The following is a 20,042-nucleotide window of genomic DNA, read 5'->3' as shown; positions in this document are numbered from 1 at the left end:
ACATAATGTGTCTGAGCAGTGCAGGGCACTCCGCACATCACATCAGCTCTGTGTAATCTATATAATGTATCAGAGCAGAGCAGGGCACTCCGCACATCAGCTCTGTGTAATCTATATAATGTATCTGAGCAGTGCAGGGCACCCCGCACATCAGCTCTGTGTAATCTATATAATGTATCTGAGCGTGCAGGGCACTCCGCACATCACATCAGCTCTGTGTAATCTATATAATGTATCTGAGCAGTGCAGGGCACTCCGCACATCACATCAGCTCTGTATAACCTACATAATGTGTCTGAGCAGTGCAGGGCACTCCGCACATCACATCAGCTCTGTGTAATCTATATAATGTATCTGAGCGTGCAGGGCACTCCGCACATCAGCTCTGTGTAATCTATATAATGTATCTGAGCGTGCAGGGCACTCCGCACATCACATCAGCTCTGTGTAATCTATATAATGTATCTGAGCAGTGCAGGGCACTCCGCACATCACATCAGCTCTGTATAACCTACATAATGTGTCTGAGCAGTGCAGGGCACTCCGCACATCACATCAGCTCTGTGTAATCTATATAATGTATCAAAGCAGAGCAGGGCACTCCGCACATCAGCTCTGTGTAATCTATATAATGTATCTGAGCAGTGCAGGGCACCCCGCACATCAGCTCTGTGTAACCTATATAATGTATCTGAGCAGTGCAGGGCACTCCGCACATCAGCTCTGTGTAACCTATATAATGTATCTGAGCAGTGCAGGGCACTCCGCACATCAGCTCTGTGTAACCTATATAATGTATCTGAGCAGTGCAGGGCACTCCGCACATCAGCTCTGTGTAACCTATATAATGTATCTGAGCAGTGCAGGGCACTCCGCACATCAGCTCTGTGTAACCTATATAATGTATCTGAGCAGTGCAGGGCACTCCGCACATCAGCTCTGTGTAACCTATATAATGTATCTGAGCAGTGCAGGGCACTCCGCACATCAGCTCTGTGTAATCTATATAATGTATCTGAGCAGTGCAGGGCACTCCGCACATCACATCAGCTCTGTGTAACCTATATAATGTATCTGAGCAGTGCAGGGCACTCCGCACATCAGCTCTGTGTAATCTATATAATGTATCTGAGCAGTGCAGGGCACTCCGCACATCAGCTCTGTGTAACCTATATAATGTATCTGAGCAGTGCAGGGCACTCCGCACACCACATCAGCTCTGTGTAACCTATATAATGTATCTGAGCAGTGCAGGGCACTCCGCACATCACATCAGCTCTGTGTAATCTATATAATGTATCTGAGCAGTGCAGGGCACTCCGCACATCACATCAGCTCTGTGTAACCTATATAATGTATCTGAGCAGTGCAGGGCACTCCGCACATCAGCTCTGTGTAATCTATATAATGTATCTGAGCAGTGCAGGGCACTCCGCACATCACATCAGCTCTGTGTAACCTACATAATGTATCTGAGCAGTGCAGGGCACTCCGCACATCACAGCATCTCTGTGTAACCTATATAATGTATCTGAGCAGTGCAGGGCACTCCGCACATCAGCTCTGTGTAACCTACATAATGTATCTGAGCAGTGCAGGGCACTCCGCACATCACATCAGCTCTGTGTAATCTATATAATGTATCTGAGCAGTGCAGGGCACTCCGCACATCAGCTCTGTGTAACCTATATAATGTATCTGAGCAGTGCAGGGCACTCCGCACATCAGCTCTGTGTAATCTATATAATGTATCTGAGCAGTGCAGGGCACTCCGCACATCACATCAGCTCTGTGTAACCTATATAATGTTTCTGAGCAGTGCAGGGCACTCCGCACATCACATCAGCTCTGTGTAATCTATATAATGTATCTGAGCAGTGCAGGGCACTCCGCACATCAGCTCTGTGTAACCTATATAATGTATCTGAGCAGTGCAGGGCACTCCGCACATCACATCAGCTCTGTGTAACCTACATAATGTATCTGAGCAGTGCAGGGCACTCCGCACATCACATCAGCTCTGTGTAACCTACATAATGTATCTGAGCAGTGCAGGGCACTCCGCACATCAGCTCTGTGTAACCTATATAATGTATCTGAGCAGTGCAGGGCACTCACTTCATCCACCAGTTGATCACGGTCACTTTCCTTTATATATTCATACCAGTACACTCCATCCCAAGGTTGGTCACATCATACATATCAATGTTCACAACCCTTCTCCCCTCCCCTGATTCAATCACACCAGCACATTTCATCCTTAGGATGGTCTCAATCATACACTCATCAAAGTTCACTATCCCTCTTTCCCCCTTCCCCCCCCATTTTTACCCCCCCCCCTCTCCCTCCCCCCCCCTTTAAGTAAACCTAACCCCCTCCCTAAAACCCCCCCAACAACCCCCCAAACCCCCCCCCCATTGGTTTATCACACCCCAAACCCCCCCCCCCTTCTATCCTCTTCATTTTCCACTCTTTTACAATTCCCCTTCCTTCCCCCAGTTTTCTACTCACATACACATCACCTGCCCTCCTTCTAGTTCTCTACTCACATACACATCACCTACCCTCCCCCCCCCCCCCATCCATATCAAAACATCTCATTCACATACACATACTTCTTGCTTTTCCTCACTTTTAATTCTTTCCCCCTAACTTTCTCTCCATCCACTGATATAGTGCACTCCCGGCCCCCCCCCCCGGCCATTTTTCCCCTATTACAATTTTGCCCCCCTATCCCATTCAATCCCCAATTTCACAGTCACCACATTCAAAATATCCCTCACACTGTAAATTTATCTTAAACCAATATTCTCCAATGCACCCATACATGCATTCCTGCATACATATATTTACATCCCTACACGCAATCTTCAAACAAAATATTTCAATAATACATATTACATACAGACACGAGAATAAAAGCAACAATCAGGACAATAAATCCCTTCTCACAAAACAGCTGTCTCAATGACACACATGTCACAGCCCTTCATCATTTCCTATCTTGTATGGAATCATGTCCAAATTGAATTTAATATTGTTACTTCAGTCCCATATTGGCATATATTCTTCTCACTTTACTAATTTCCTACAACCATCGATATAAGTTTTCATACCAGCAATTTTTCACAATCCCCTTTTTCCATTAATACATTCTCGGCTTATACCCATATAAACACAGCAGAATAACTCTGGCTGCAATAATCCCAGTTGATCCGCCCTCAGACACACCTCCTCACACACTTCAGTGTCTGGTAGGCTGGACATCAACATAAGTAAGGCGGCCGTGAGCTCTGGGAGCAGGCGATCAGGTGATCAAGCTCCCAGAGCGAAACGTACGTCACACTTCCGGTCCCGGCACCCGAACTTCCGGTTGCACGGACCGCGAACATCGGCTCCACAACTCGGATCCTCCCAGGCTGGAAATCACTATCCATACCTACTGGACACCTCAGATCTCACACTGCCCACCAATGCTTACAGACATTTGGGCAATAAGGTTTGAAATTTACACCCAGTGAGGTACCCAGCTATTATTACACTGCAATTGGTTTTCTTATTCTCCACCAGGGGGGTTCGCATATGGGCACAGTACAAGTGTTCTTCCACTGTACCTTAACAAACTCAGGGACACAGTGGGGATAACATTTTTTCTATATATAGACGGATTATCAGCATGTAGCTGTAAATACCATAAGTGCCTATTACAAGGGGTTATTCGCTTTATCCATTAACTGTCACTACTATTCTGATATTAAGCGCAACAAACATCATATGTTATCTTTTGAGAAACGTGCTATATATTTTCTTCATGCTATTTGAATATACAGCTGTGATGTGATATTTAGGAATACTCAGTGGAGACACCATCCCCTAGGGATCATTACTGATAGATCCCCATAAGGGGACAAATAACACCCAATAGAATAAGGTGTATTTTTCCACTGCATAGCACCATCCTCATCTCCCCTTGTATTTTTAGGGGAGTAATTATCATCAGAGCGTCTCAGTTATTACATTTGCCTGAAATAACCACACACTGGAATTGATTGCACAAAATTTGAGACTCACCCACCTACGGTCAAACCGCACTGAGTATGCCCAACCTCGTCTGATCTTGGAAGCCATACACTGCAGGGCCTGGTCAGTACCCGGTTGGGAGACCACCAGGGAATACTAGGTACCGTAGGTATTTTATTCTCATATTTATGAGCCGCTCCAGTTCTATGTGCACTGCCGGGTTTTTTGTTTGACTTGGATACTCAGGTATGGGATAACTTAACCCCATGGAGCCTATTTACTCCCACTAGTATTTGTTCAATTCAGAAACAAATTAATTTTTTGATACATAAAGGGAGTAAACATATTTTCGCCCTTCTAAAAATATTTTTCGCCTCAAATTTGTAATAAATTTTGTTTATTCGCTTCCTCCCTTTTAGTAAGTATATCTCAATAAAGGTTACGTATTAACTCGCCCATATTTTTACAATTCATCACATATTTTTCTAAGTGTGCCCCGGAAAAGACATATAGCAGCTCTTTGTCTTTTGCTCTTTTCTTAAGACCACATTTTCCACTCCGCACATCACATCAGCTCTGTGTAACCTACATAATGTATCTGAGCAGTGCAGGGCACTCCGCACATCACAGCATCTCTGTGTAACCTACATAATGTATCTGAGCAGTGCAGGGCACTCCGCACATCACATCAGATCTGTGTAACCTACATAATGTATCTGAGCAGTGCAGGGCACTCCGCACATCACATCAGATCTGTGTAACCTACATAATGTATCTGAGCAGTGCAGGGCACTCCGCACATCAGCTCTGTGTAACCTATATAATGTATCTGAGCAGTGCAGGGCACTCCGCACATCACAGCATCTCTGTGTAACCTACATAATGTATCTGAGCAGTGCAGGGCACTCCGCACATCACATCAGCTCTGTGTAATCTATATAATGTATCTGAGCAGTGCAGGGCACTCCGCACATCAGCTCTGTGTAATCTATATAATGTATCTGAGCAGTGCAGGGCACTCCGCACATCAGCTCTGTGTAATCTATATAATGTATCTGAGCAGTGCAGGGCACTCCGCACATCACATCAGCTCTGTGTAATCTATATAATGTATCTGAGCAGTGCAGGGCAGTCCGCACATCAGCTCTGTGTAACCTATATAATGTATCTTAGCAGTGCAGGGCACTCCGCACATCACATCAGCTCTGTGTAATCTATATAATGTATCTGAGCAGTGCAGGGCACTCCGCACATCAGCTCTGTGTAACCTATATAATGTATCTGAGCAGTGCAGGGCACTCCGCACATTACATCAGCTCTGTGTAATCTATATAATGTATCTGAGCAGTGCAGGGCACTCCGCACATCACATCAGCTCTGTGTAACCTACATAATGTATCTGAGCAGTGCAGGGCACTCCGCACATCACATCAGCTCTGTGTAATCTATATAATGTATCTGAGCAGTGCAGGGCACTCCGCACATCAGCTCTGTGTAACCTATATAATGTATCTGAGCAGTGCAGGGCACTCCGCACATCAGCTCTGTGTAATCTATATAATGTATCTGAGCAGTGCAGGGCACTCCGCACATCAGCTCTGTGTAATCTATATAATGTATCTGAGCAGTGCAGGGCAGTCCGCACATCAGCTCTGTGTAACCTATATAATGTATCTGAGCAGTGCAGGGCACTCCGCACATCAGCTCTGTGTAACCTATATAATGTATCTGAGCAGTGCAGGGCACTCCGCACATCAGCTCTGTGTAATCTATATAATGTATCTGAGCAGTGCAGGGCACTCCGCACATCACATCAGATCTGTGTAACCTACATAATGTATCTGAGCAGTGCAGGGCACTCCGCACATCGCATCAGCTCTGTGTAATCTATATAATGTATCTGAGCAGTGCAGGGCACTCCGCACATCACATCAGCTCTGTGTAATCTATATAATGTATCTGAGCAGTGCAGGGCACTCCGCACATCAGCTCTGTGTAACCTATATAATGTATCTGAGCAGTGCAGGGCACTCCGCACATCAGCTCTGTGTAATCTATATAATGTATCTGAGCAGTGCAGGGCACTCCGCACATCACATCAGCTCTGTGTAACCTACATAATGTATCTGAGCAGTGCAGGGCACTCCGCACATCACATCAGCTCTGTGTAATCTATATAATGTATCTGAGCAGTGCAGGGCACTCCGCACATCAGCTCTGTGTAACCTATATAATGTATCTGAGCAGTGCAGGGCACTCCGCACATCAGCTGTGTAATCTATATAATGTATCTGAGCAGTGCAGGGCAGTCCGCACATCAGCTCTGTGTAACCTATATAATGTATCTGAGCAGTGCAGGGCACTCCGCACATCACATCAGCTCTGTGTAATCTATATAATGTATCTGAGCAGTGCAGGGCACTCCGCACATCAGCTCTGTGTAACCTATATAATGTATCTGAGCAGTGCAGGGCACTCCGCACATTACATCAGCTCTGTGTAACCTATATATTGTATCTGAGCAGTGCAGGGCACTCCGCACATCACATCAGCTCTGTGTAATCTATATAATGTATCTGAGCAGTGCAGGGCACTCCGCACATCAGCTCTGTGTAACCTATATAATGTATCTGAGCAGTGCAGGGCACTCCGCACATCAGCTCTGTGTAATCTATATAATGTATCTGAGCAGTGCAGGGCACTCCGCACATCACATCAGATCTGTGTAACCTACATAATGTATCGGAGCAGTGCAGGGCACTCCGCACATCGCATCAGCTCTGTGTAATCTATATAATGTATCTGAGCAGTGCAGGGCACTCCGCACATCACATCAGCTCTGTGTAACCTATATAATGTATCTGAGCAGTGCAGGGCACTCCGCACATCACATCAGCTCTGTGTAATCTATATAATGTATCTGAGCAGTGCAGGGCACTCCGCACATCAGCTCTGTGTAACCTATATAATGTATCTGAGCAGTGCAGGGCACTCCGCACATCAGCTCTGTCTAATCTATATAATGTATCTGAGCAGTGCAGGGCACTCCGCACATCACATCAGCTCTGTGTAACCTACATAATGTATCTGAGCAGTGCAGGGCACTCCGCACATCACATCAGCTCTGTGTAATCTATATAATGTATCTGAGCAGCGCAGGGCACTCCGCACATCACATCAGCTCTGTGTAACCTACATAATGTATCTGAGCAGTGCAGGGCACTCCGCACATCACATCAGCTCTGTGTAATCTATATAATGTATCTGAGCAGTGCAGGGCACTCCGCACATCAGCTCTGTGTAACCTATATAATGTATCTGAGCAGTGCAGGGCAGTCCGCACATCAGCTCTGTGTAACCTATATAATGTATCTGAGCAGTGCAGGGCACTCCGCACTTCACATCAGCTCTGTGTAACCTATATAATGTTTCTGAGCAGTGCAGGGCACTCCGCACATCACATCAGCTCTGTGTAATCTATATAATGTATCTGAGCAGTGCAGGGCACTTCGCACATCACATCAGCTCTGTGTAACCTATATAATGTATCTGAGCAGTGCAGGGCACTCCGCACATCACATCAGCTCAGTGTAATCTATATAATGTATCTGAGCAGTGCAGGGCACTCCGCACATCAGCTCTGTCTAATCTATATAATGTATCTGAGCAGTGCAGGGCACTCCGCACATCACATCAGCTCTGTGTAATCTATATAATGTATCTGAGCAGTGCAGGGCACTCCGCACATCACATCAGCTCTGTGTAACCTATATAATGTATCTGAGCAGTGCAGGGCACTCCGCACATCAGCTCTGTGTAATCTATATAATGTATCTGAGCAGTGCAGGGCACTCCGCACATCAGCTCTGTGTAATCTATATAATGTATCTGAGCAGTGCAGGGCACTCCGCACATCGCATCAGCTCTGTGTAATCTATATAATGTATCTGAGCAGTGCAGGGCACTCCGCACATCAGCTCTGTGTAACCTATATAATGTATCTGAGCAGTGCAGGGCACTCCGCACATCACATCAGCTCTGTGTAACCTATATAATGTATCTGAGCAGTGCAGGGCACTCCGCACATCAGCTCTGTGTAACCTACATAATGTATCTGAGCAGTGCAGGGCACTCCGCACATCACATCAGCTCTGTGTAATCTATATAATATATCTGAGCAGTGCAGGGCACTCCGCACATCAGCTCTGTGTAACCTATATAATGTATCTGAGCAGTGCAGGGCACTCCGCACATCAGCTCTGTGTAATCTATATAATGTATCTGAGCAGTGCAGGGCAGTCCGCACATCAGCTCTGTGTAACCTATATAATGTATCTGAGCAGTGCAGGGCAGTCCGCACATCAGCTCTGTGTAACCTATATAATGTATCTGAGCAGTGCAGGGCACTCCGCACATCACATCAGCTCTGTGTAACCTATATAATGTATCTGAGCAGTGCAGGGCACTCCGCACATCACATCAGCTCTGTGTAATCTATATAATGTATCTGAGCAGTGCAGGGCACTCCGCACATCAGCTCAGTGTAACCTATATAATGTATCTGAGCAGTGCAGGGCACTCCGCACATCACATCAGCTCTGTGTAACCTATATAATGTATCTGAGCAGTGCAGGGCACTCCGCACATCACATCAGCTCTGTGTAATCTATATAATGTATCTGAGCAGTGCAGGGCACTCCGCACATCACATCAGCTCTGTGTAATCTATATAAGGTATCTGAGCAGTGCAGGGCACTCCGCACATCAGCTCTGTGTAATCTATATGATGTATCTGAGCAGTGCAGGGCACTCCGCACATCAGCTCTGTGTAATCTATATAATGTATCTGAGCAGTGCAGGGCACTCCGCACATCAGCTCTGTGTAATCTATATAATGTATCTGAGCAGTGCAGGGCACTCCGCACATCACATCAGCTCTGTGTAATCTATATAATGTATCTGAGCAGTGCAGAGCACTCCGCACATCACATCAGCTCTGTGTAACCTACATAATGTATCTGAGCAGTGCAGGGCACTCCGCACATCACATCAGCTCTGTGTAATCTATATAATGTATCTGAGCAGTGCAGGGCACTTCGCACATCACATCAGCTCTGTGTAACCTATATAATGTATCTGAGCAGTGCAGGGCACTCCGCACATCACATCAGCTCTGTGTAATCTATATAATGTATCTGAGCAGTGCAGGGCACTCCGCACATCACATCAGCTCTGTATAACCTACATAATGTATCTGAGCAGTGCAGGACACTCCGCACATCACATCAGCTCAGTGTAATCTATATAATGTATCTGAGCAGTGCAGGGCACTCAGCACATCAGCTCGATGTAATCTATATAATGTATCTGAGCAGTGCAGGGCACTCCGCACATCACATCAGCTCTGTGTAATCAATATAATGTATCTGAGCAGTGCAGGGCACTCCGCACATCAGCTCTGTGTAACCTATATAATGTATCTGAGCAGTGCAGGGCAGTCCGCACATCAGCTCTGTGTAACCTATTTAATGTATCTGAGCAGTGCAGGGCACTCCGCACATCACATCAGCTCTGTGTAACCTATATAATGTTTCTGAGCAGTGCAGGGCACTCCGCACATCACATCAGCTCTATGTAATCTATATAATGTATCTGAGCAGTGCAGGGCACTCCGCACATCAGCTCTGTGTAATCTATATAATGTATCTGAGCAGTGCAGGGCACTCCGCACATCAGCTCTATGTAATCTATATAATGTATCTGAGCAGTGCAGGGCACTCCGCACATCAGCTCTGTGTAATCTATATAATGTATCTGAGCAGTGCAGGGCACTCCGCACATCATCTCTGTGTAATCTATATAATGTATCTGAGCAGTGCAGGGCACTCCGCACATCAGCTCTGTGTAACCTATATAATGTATCTGAGCAGTGCAGGGCACTCCGCACATCACATCAGCTTTGTGTAACCTATATAATGTATCTGAGCAGTGCAGGGCACTCCGCACATCAGCTCTGTGTAATCTATATAATGTATCTGAGCAGTGCAGGGCACTCCGCACATCAGCTCTGTGTAATCTATATAATGTATCTGAGCAGTGCAGGGCACTCCGCACATCACATCAGCTTTGTGTAATCTATATAATGTATCTGAGCAGTGCAGGGCACTCCGCACATCAGCTCTGTGTAACCTACATAATGTATCTGAGCAGTGCAGGGCACTCCGCACATCACATCAGCTCTGTGTAACCTATATAATGTTTCTGAGCAGTGCAGGGCACTCCGCACATCACATCAGCTCTATGTAATCTATATAATGTATCTGAGCAGTGCAGGGCACTCCGCACATCAGCTCTGTGTAATCTATATAATGTATCTGAGCAGTGCAGGGCACTCCGCACATCAGCTCTGTGTAATCTATATAATGTATCTGAGCAGTGCAGGGCACTCCGCACATCAGCTCTGTGTAACCTATATAATGTATCTGAGCAGTGCAGGGCACTCTGCACATCACATCAGCTCTGTGTAATGTTTCTGAGCAGTGCAGGGCACTCCGCACATCACATCAGCTCTGTGTAACCTATGTAATGTTTCTGAGCAGTGCAGGGCACTCCGCACATCAGCTCTGTGTAATCTATATAATGTATCTGAGCAGTGCAGGGCACTCCGCACATCAGCTCTGTGTAACCTATATAATGTATCTGAGCAGTGCAGGGCACTCCGCACATCACATCAGCTCTGTGTAATCTATATAATGTATCTGAGCAGTGCAGAGCACTCCGCACATCACATCAGCTCTGTGTAACCTACATAATGTATCTGAGCAGTGCAGGGCACTCCGCACATCACATCAGCTCTGTGTAATCTATATAATGTATCTGAGCAGTGCAGGGCACTTCGCACATCACATCAGCTCTGTGTAACCTATATAATGTATCTGAGCAGTGCAGGGCACTCCGCACATCACATCAGCTCAGTGTAATCTATATAATGTATCTGAGCAGTGCAGGGCACTCAGCACATCAGCTCAATGTAATCTATATAATGTATCTGAGCAGTGCAGGGCACTCCGCACATCACATCAGCTCTGTGTAATCTATATAATGTATCTGAGCAGTGCAGGGCAGTCCGCACATCAGCTCTGTGTAACCTATTTAATGTATCTGAGCAGTGCAGGGCACTCCGCACATCACATCTGCTCTGTGTAACCTATATAATGTTTCTGAGCAGTGCAGGGCACTCCGCACATCACATCAGCTCTATGTAATCTATATAATGTATCTGAGCAGTGCAGGGCACTCCGCACATCATCTCTGTGTAATCTATATAATGTATCTGAGCAGTGCAGGGCACTCCGCACATCAGCTCTGTGTAACCTATATAATGTATCTGAGCAGTGCAGGGCACTCCGCACATCACATCAGCTTTGTGTAACCTATATAATGTATCTGAGCAGTGCAGGGCACTCCGCACATCAGCTCTGTGTAATCTATATAATGTATCTGAGCAGTGCAGGGCACTCCGCACATCAGCTCTGTGTAATCTATATAATGTATCTGAGCAGTGCAGGGCACTCCGCACATCACATCAGCTTTGTGTAACCTACATAATGTATCTGAGCAGTGCAGGGCACTCCGCACATCAGCTCAGTGTAACCTATATAATGTATCTGAGCAGTGCAGGGCACTCCGCACATCACATCAGCTCTGTGTAATCTATATAATGTATCTGAGCAGTGCAGGGCACTCCGCACATCAGCTCAGTGTAACCTATATAATGTATCTGAGCAGTGCAGGGCACTCCGCACATCACATCAGCTCTGTGTAATCTATATAATGTTTCTGAGCAGTGCAAGGCACTCCGCACATCACATCAGCTCTATGTAATCTATATAATGTATCTGAGCAGTGCAGGGCACTCCGCACATCAGCTCTGTGTAATCTATATAATGTATCTGAGCAGTGCAGGGCACTCCGCACATCAGCTCAGTGTAACCTATATAATGTATCTGAGCAGTGCAGGGCACTCCGCACATCACATCAGCTCTGTGTAATCTATATAATGTATCTGAGCAGTGCAGGGCACTCCGCACATCAGCTCTGTGTAACCTACATAATGTTTCTGAGCAGTGCAGGGCACTCCGCACATCACATCAGCTCTATGTAATCTATATAATGTATCTGAGCAGTGCAGGGCACTCCGCACATCAGCTCTGTGTAATCTATATAATGTATCTGAGCAGTGCAGGGCACTCCGCACATCAGCTCTGTGTAACCTATATAATGTATCTGAGCAGTGCAGGGCACTCCGCACACCACATCAGCTTTGTGTAACCTATATAATGTATCTGAGCAGTGCAGGGCACTCCGCACATCAGCTCTGTGTAATCTATATAATGTATCTGAGCAGTGCAGGGCACTCCGCACATCAGCTCTGTGTAATCTATATAATGTATCTGAGCAGTGCAGGGCACTCCGCACATCACATCAGCTTTGTGTAACCTACATAATGTATCTGAGCAGTGCAGGGCACTCCGCACATCAGCTCAGTGTAACCTATATAATGTATCTGAGCAGTGCAGGGCACTCCGCACATCACATCAGCTCTGTGTAATCTATATAATGTATCTGAGCAGTGCAGGGCACTCCGCACATCACATCAGCTCTGTGTAATCTATATAATGTATCTGAGCAGTGCAGGGCACTCCGCACATCAGCTCAGTGTAACCTATATAATGTATCTGAGCAGTGCAGGGCACTCCGCACATCACATCAGCTCTGTGTAATCTATATAATGTATCTGAGCAGTGCAGGGCAGTCCGCACATCAGCTCTGTGTAACCTATTTAATGTATCTGAGCAGTGCAGGGCACTCCGCACATCACATCTGCTCTGTGTAATCTATATAATGTATCTGAGCAGTGCAGGGCACTCCGCACATCAGCTCTGTGTAATCTATATAATGTATCTGAGCAGTGCAGGGCACTCCGCACATCAGCTCTGTGTAACCTATATAATGTATCTGAGCAGTGCAGGGCACTCTGCACATCACATCAGCTCTGTGTAACCTATGTAATGTTTCTGAGCAGTGCAGGGCACTCCGCACATCACATCAGCTCTGTGTAATCTATATAATGTATCTGAGCAGTGCAGGGCACTCCGCACATCAGCTCTGTGTAATCTATATAATGTATCTGAGCAGTGCAGGACACTCCGCACATCACATCAGCTCTATGTAACCTATATAATGTATCTGAGCAGAGCAGGGCACTCCGCACATCACATCAGCTCTGTGTAACCTATATAATGTATCTGAGCAGTGCAGGGCACTCCGCACATCACATCAGCTCTGTGTAATCTATATAATGTATCTGAGCAGTGCAGGGCACTCCGCACATCAGCTCTGTGTAACCTACATAATGTATCTGAGCAGTGCAGGGCACTCCGCACATCAGCTCTGTGTAATCTATATAATGTATCTGAGCAGTGCAGGGCACTCTGCACATCAGCTCTGTGTAATCTATATAATGTATCTGAGCAGTGCAGGGCACTCCGCACATCAGCTCTGTGTAATCTATATAATGTATCTGAGCAGTGCAGGGCACTCCGCACATCAGCTATGTGTAATCTATATAATGTATCTGAGCAGTGCAGGGCACTCCGCACATCAGCTCTGTGTAATCTATATAATGTATCTGAGCAGTGCAGGGCACTCCGCACATCACATCAGCTCTGTGTAACCTATATCATGTATCTGAGCAGTGCAGGGCACTCCGCACATCACATCAGCTCTGTGTAATCTATATAATGTATCTGAGCAGTGCAGGGCACTCCGCACATCAGCTCTGTGTAATCTATATAATGTATCTGAGCAGTGCAGGGTACTCCGCACATCAGCTCTGTGTAATCTATATAATGTATCTGAGCAGTGCAGGGCACTCCGCACATCACATCAGCTCTGTGTAATCTATATAATGTATCTGAGCAGTGCAGGGCACTCCGCACATCACATCAGCTCTGTGTAACCTACATAATGTATCTGAGCAGTGCAGGGCACTCCGCACATCACATCAGCTTTGCGTAACCTATATAATGTATCTGAGCAGTGCAGGGCACTCCGCACATCAGCTCTGTGTAATCTATATAATGTATCTGAGCAGTGCAGGGCACTCCGCACATCAGCTCTGTGTAATCTATATAATGTATCTGAGCAGTGCAGGGCACTCCGCACATCAGCTCTGTGTAACCTACATAATGTATCTGAGCAGTGCAGGGCACTCCGCACATCACATCAGCTCTGTGTAATCTATATAATGTATCTGAGCAGTGCAGGGCACTCCGCACATCAGCTCTGTGTTACCTATATAATGTATCTGAGCAGTGCAGGGCACTCCGCACATCAGCTCTGTGTAATCTATATAATGTATCTGAGCAGTGCAGGGCACTCCGCACATCACATCAGCTCTCTGTAATCTATATAATGTATCTGAGCAGTGCAGGGCACTCCGCACATCAGCTCTGTGTAACCTATATAATGTATCTGAGCAGTGCAGGGCACTCCGCACATCAGCTCTGTGTAATCTATATAATGTATCTGAGCAGTGCAGGGCACTCCGCACATCAGCTCTGTGTAATCTATATAATGTATCTGAGCAGTGCAGGGCACTCCGCACATCAGCTCTGTGTAATCTATATAATGTATCTGAGCAGTGCAGGGCACTCCGCACATCAGCTCTGTGTAATCTATATAATGTATCTGAGCAGTGCAGGGCACTCCGCACATCACATCAGCTCTGTGTAATCTATATAATGTATCTGAGCAGTGCAGGGCACTCCGCACATCAGCTCTATATAATGTATCTGAGCAGTGCAGGGCACTCCGCACATCAGCTCTGTGTAACCTATATAATGTATCTGAGCAGTGCAGGGCACTCCGCACATCAGCTCTGTGTAATCTATATAATGTATCTGAGCAGTGCAGGGCACTCCGCACATCAGCTCTGTGTAATCTATATAATGTATCTGAGCAGTGCAGGGCACTCCGCACATCAGCTCTGTGTAATCTATATAATGTATCTGAGCAGTGCAGGGCACTCCGCACATCACATCAGCTCTGTGTAATCTATATAATGTATCTGAGCAGTGCAGGGCACTCCGCACATCAGCTCTATATAATGTATCTGAGCAGTGCAGGGCACTCCGCACATCAGCTCTGTGTAACCTATATAATGTATCTGAGCAGTGCAGGGCACTCCGCACATCACATCAGCTCTGTGTAACCTATATCATGTATCTGAGCAGTGCAGGGCACTCCGCACATCACATCAGCTCTGTGTAATCTATATAATGTATCTGAGCAGTGCAGGGCACTCCGCACATCACATCAGCTCTGTGTAACCTACATAATGTATCTGAGCAGTGCAGGGCACTCTGCACATCAGCTCTGTGTAATCTATATGATGTATCTGAGCAGTGCAGGGCACTCCGCACATCAGCTCTGTGTAATCTATATAATGTATCTGAGCAGTGCAGGGCACTCCGCACATCACATCAGCTCTGTGTAATCTATATAATGTATCTGAGCAGTGCAGGGCACTCCGCACATCAGCTCTATATAATGTATCTGAGCAGTGCAGGGCACTCCGCACATCAGCTCTGTGTAACCTATATAATGTATCTGAGCAGTGCAGGGCACTCCGCACATCACATCAGCTCTGTGTAACCTATATCATGTATCTGAGCAGTGCAGGGCACTCCGCACATCACATCAGCTCTGTGTAATCTATATAATGTATCTGAGCAGTGCAGGGCACTCCGCACATCACATCAGCTCTGTGTAACCTACATAATGTATCTGAGCAGTGCAGGGCACTCCGCACATCAGCTCTGTGTAATCTATATGATGTATCTGAGCAGTGCAGGGCACTCCGCACATCAGCTCTGTGTAATCTATATAATGTATCTGAGCAGTGCAGGGCACTCCGCACATCACATCAGCTCTGTGTAATCTATATAATGTATCTGAGCAGTGCAGGGCACTCCGCACATCAGCTCTATATAATGTATCTGAGCAGTGCAGGGCACTCCGCACATCAGCTCTGTGTAACCTATATAATGTATCTGAGCAGTGCAGGGCACTCCGCACATCACATCAGCTCTGTGTAACCTATATCATGTATCTGAGCAGTGCAGGGCACTCCGCACATCACATCAGCTCTGTGTAATCTATATAATGTATCTGAGCAGTGCAGGGCACTCCGCACATCACATCAGCTCTGTGTAACCTACATAATGTATCTGAGCAGTGCAGGGCACTCAGCACATCAGCTCTGTGTAATCTATATGATGTATCTGAGCAGTGCAGGGCACTCCGCACATCAGCTCTGTGTAATCTATATAATGTATCTGAGCAGTGCAGGGCACTCCGCACATCAGCTCTGTGTAATCTATATAATGTATCTGAGCAGTGCAGGGCACTCCGCACATCAGCTCTGTGTAATCTATATAATGTATCTGAGCAGTGCAGGGCACTTCGCACATCACATCAGCTCTGTGTAACCTATATAATGTATCTGAGCAGTGCAGGGCACTCCGCACATCACATCAGCTCTGTGTAATCTATATAATGTATCTGAGCAGTGCAGGGCACTCCGCACATCACATCAGCTCTGTATAACCTACATAATGTATCTGAGCAGTGCAGGACACTCCGCACATCACATCAGCTCAGTGTAATCTATATAATGTATCTGAGCAGTGCAGGGCACTCCGCACATCACATCAGCTCTGTGTAATCAATATAATGTATCTGAGCAGTGCAGGGCACTCCGCACATCAGCTCTGTGTAACCTATATAATGTATCTGAGCAGTGCAGGGCAGTCCGCACATCAGCTCTGTGTAACCTATTTAATGTATCTGAGCAGTGCAGGGCACTCCGCAAAAACATCAGCTCTGTGTAACCTATATAATGTTTCTGAGCAGTGCAGGGCACTCCGCACATCACATCAGCTCTATGTAATCTATATAATGTATCTGAGCAGTGCAGGGCACTCCGCACATCAGCTCTGTGTAATCTATATAATGTATCTGAGCAGTGCAGGGCACTCCGCACATCATCTCTGTGTAATCTATATAATGTATCTGAGCAGTGCAGGGCACTCCGCACATCAGCTCTGTGTAACCTATATAATGTATCTGAGCAGTGCAGGGCACTCCGCACATCACATCAGCTTTGTGTAACCTACATAATGTATCTGAGCAGTGCAGGGCACTCCGCACATCACATCAGCTCTGTGTAATCTATATAATGTATCTGAGCAGTGCAGGGCACTCCGCACATCACATCAGCTCTGTGTAATCTATATAATGTATCTGAGCAGTGCAGGGCACTCCGCACATCAGCTCAGTGTAACCTATATAATGTATCTGAGCAGTGCAGGGCACTCCGCACATCACATCAGCTCTGTGTAATCTATATAATGTATCTGAGCAGTGCAGGGCACTCCGCACATCAGCTCTGTGTAACCTACATAATGTATCTGAGCAGTGCAGGGCACTCCGCACATCACATCAGCTCTGTGTAACCTATATAATGTTTCTGAGCAGTGCAGGGCACTCCGCACATCACATCAGCTCTATGTAATCTATATAATGTATCTGAGCAGTGCAGGGCACTCCGCACATCAGCTCTGTGTAACCTATATAATGTATCTGAGCAGTGCAGGGCACTCTGCACATCACATCAGCTCTGTGTAATGTTTCTGAGCAGTGCAGGGCACTCCGCACATCACATCAGCTCTGTGTAACCTATGTAATGTTTCTGAGCAGTGCAGGGCACTCCGCACATCAGCTCTGTGTAATCTATATAATGTATCTGAGCAGTGCAGGGCACTCCGCACATCAGCTCTGTGTAACCTATATAATGTATCTGAGCAGTGCAGGGCACTCCGCACATCACATCAGCTCTGTGTAATCTATATAATGTATCTGAGCAGTGCAGAGCACTCCGCACATCACATCAGCTCTGTGTAACCTACATAATGTATCTGAGCAGTGCAGGGCACTCCGCACATCACATCAGCTCTGTGTAATCTATATAATGTATCTGAGCAGTGCAGGGCACTTCGCACATCACATCAGCTCTGTGTAACCTATATAATGTATCTGAGCAGTGCAGGGCACTCCGCACATCACATCAGCTCAGTGTAATCTATATAATGTATCTGAGCAGTGCAGGGCACTCAGCACATCAGCTCAATGTAATCTATATAATGTATCTGAGCAGTGCAGGGCACTCCGCACATCACATCAGCTCTGTGTAATCAATATAATGTATCTGAGCAGTGCAGGGCACTCCGCACATCAGCTCTGTGTAACCTATATAATGTATCTGAGCAGTGCAGGGCAGTCCGCACATCAGCTCAATGTAATCTATATAATGTATCTGAGCAGTGCAGGGCACTCCGCACATCACATCAGCTCTGTGTAATCAATATAATGTATCTGAGCAGTGCAGGGCACTCCGCACATCAGCTCTGTGTAACCTATATAATGTATCTGAGCAGTGCAGGGCAGTCCGCACATCAGCTCTGTGTAACCTATTTAATGTATCTGAGCAGTGCAGGGCACTCCGCACATCACATCAGCTCTGTGTAACCTATATAATGTTTCTGAGCAGTGCAGGGCACTCCGCACATCACATCAGCTCTATGTAATCTATATAATGTATCTGAGCAGTGCAGGGCACTCCGCACATCAGCTCTGTGTAATCTATATAATGTATCTGAGCAGTGCAGGGCACTCCGCACATCATCTCTGTGTAATCTATATAATGTATCTGAGCAGTGCAGGGCACTCCGCACATCAGCTCTGTGTAACCTATATAATGTATCTGAGCAGTGCAGGGCACTCCGCACATCACATCAGCTTTGTGTAACCTATATAATGTATCTGAGCAGTGCAGGGCACTCCGCACATCAGCTCTGTGTAATCTATATAATGTATCTGAGCAGTGCAGGGCAGTCCGCACATCAGCTCTGTGTAACCTATTTAATGTATCTGAGCAGTGCAGGGCACTCCGCACATCACATCTGCTCTGTGTAACCTATATAATGTTTCTGAGCAGTGCAGGGCACTCCGCACATCACATCAGCTCTATGTAATCTATATAATGTATCTGAGCAGTGCAGGGCACTCCGCACATCAGCTCTGTGTAATCTATATAATGTATCTGAGCAGTGCAGGGCACTCCGCACATCAGCTCAGTGTAACCTATATAATGTATCTGAGCAGTGCAGGGCACTCCGCACATCAGCTCTGTGTAATCTATATAATGTATCTGAGCAGTGCAGGGCACTCCGCACATCAGCTCAGTGTAACCTATATAATGTATCTGAGCAGTGCAGGGCACTCCGCACATCACATCAGCTCTGTGTAATCTATATAATGTATCTGAGCAGTGCAGGGCACTCCGCACATCAGCTCTGTGTAACCTACATAATGTATCTGAGCAGTGCAGGGCACTCCGCACATCACATCAGCTCTGTGTAACCTATATAATGTTTCTGAGCAGTGCAGGGCACTCCGCACATCACATCAGCTCTATGTAATCTATATAATGTATCTGAGCAGTGCAGGGCACTCCGCACATCAGCTCTGTGTAATCTATATAATGTATCTGAGCAGTGCAGGGCACTCCGCACATCAGCTCTGTGTAACCTATATAATGTATCTGAGCAGTGCAGGGCACTCCGCACACCACATCAGCTTTGTGTAACCTATATAATGTATCTGAGCAGTGCAGGGCACTCCGCACATCAGCTCTGTGTAATCTATATAATGTATCTGAGCAGTGCAGGGCACTCCGCACATCAGCTTTGTGTAACCTACATAATGTATCTGAGCAGTGCAGGGCACTCCGCACATCAGCTCAGTGTAACCTATATAATGTATCTGAGCAGTGCAGGGCACTCCTCACATCACATCAGCTCTGTGTAATCTATATAATGTATCTGAGCAGTGCAGGG

The 20,042-nt window shown here is 46.4% G+C and overlaps 1 pseudogene; it reads left to right on the top strand.

Moving 5' to 3' along the window:
• Nucleotides 1–4,073: 4,073 nt before the first annotated feature.
• On the top strand, nt 4,074–4,192 carry LOC134964648 (5S ribosomal RNA; annotated as a pseudogene).
• The last annotated feature ends 15,850 nt before the right edge of the window (nt 4,193–20,042 follow it).

The sequence above is a fragment of the Pseudophryne corroboree genome, chromosome 9, assembly GCF_028390025.1.
Source record: "Pseudophryne corroboree isolate aPseCor3 chromosome 9, aPseCor3.hap2, whole genome shotgun sequence".
Taxonomy (NCBI): domain Eukaryota; kingdom Metazoa; phylum Chordata; class Amphibia; order Anura; family Myobatrachidae; genus Pseudophryne; species Pseudophryne corroboree.
The sequence above is the reverse complement of the archived record's forward strand: the minus strand, read 5'-3'. Positions and strand labels throughout refer to the sequence as shown.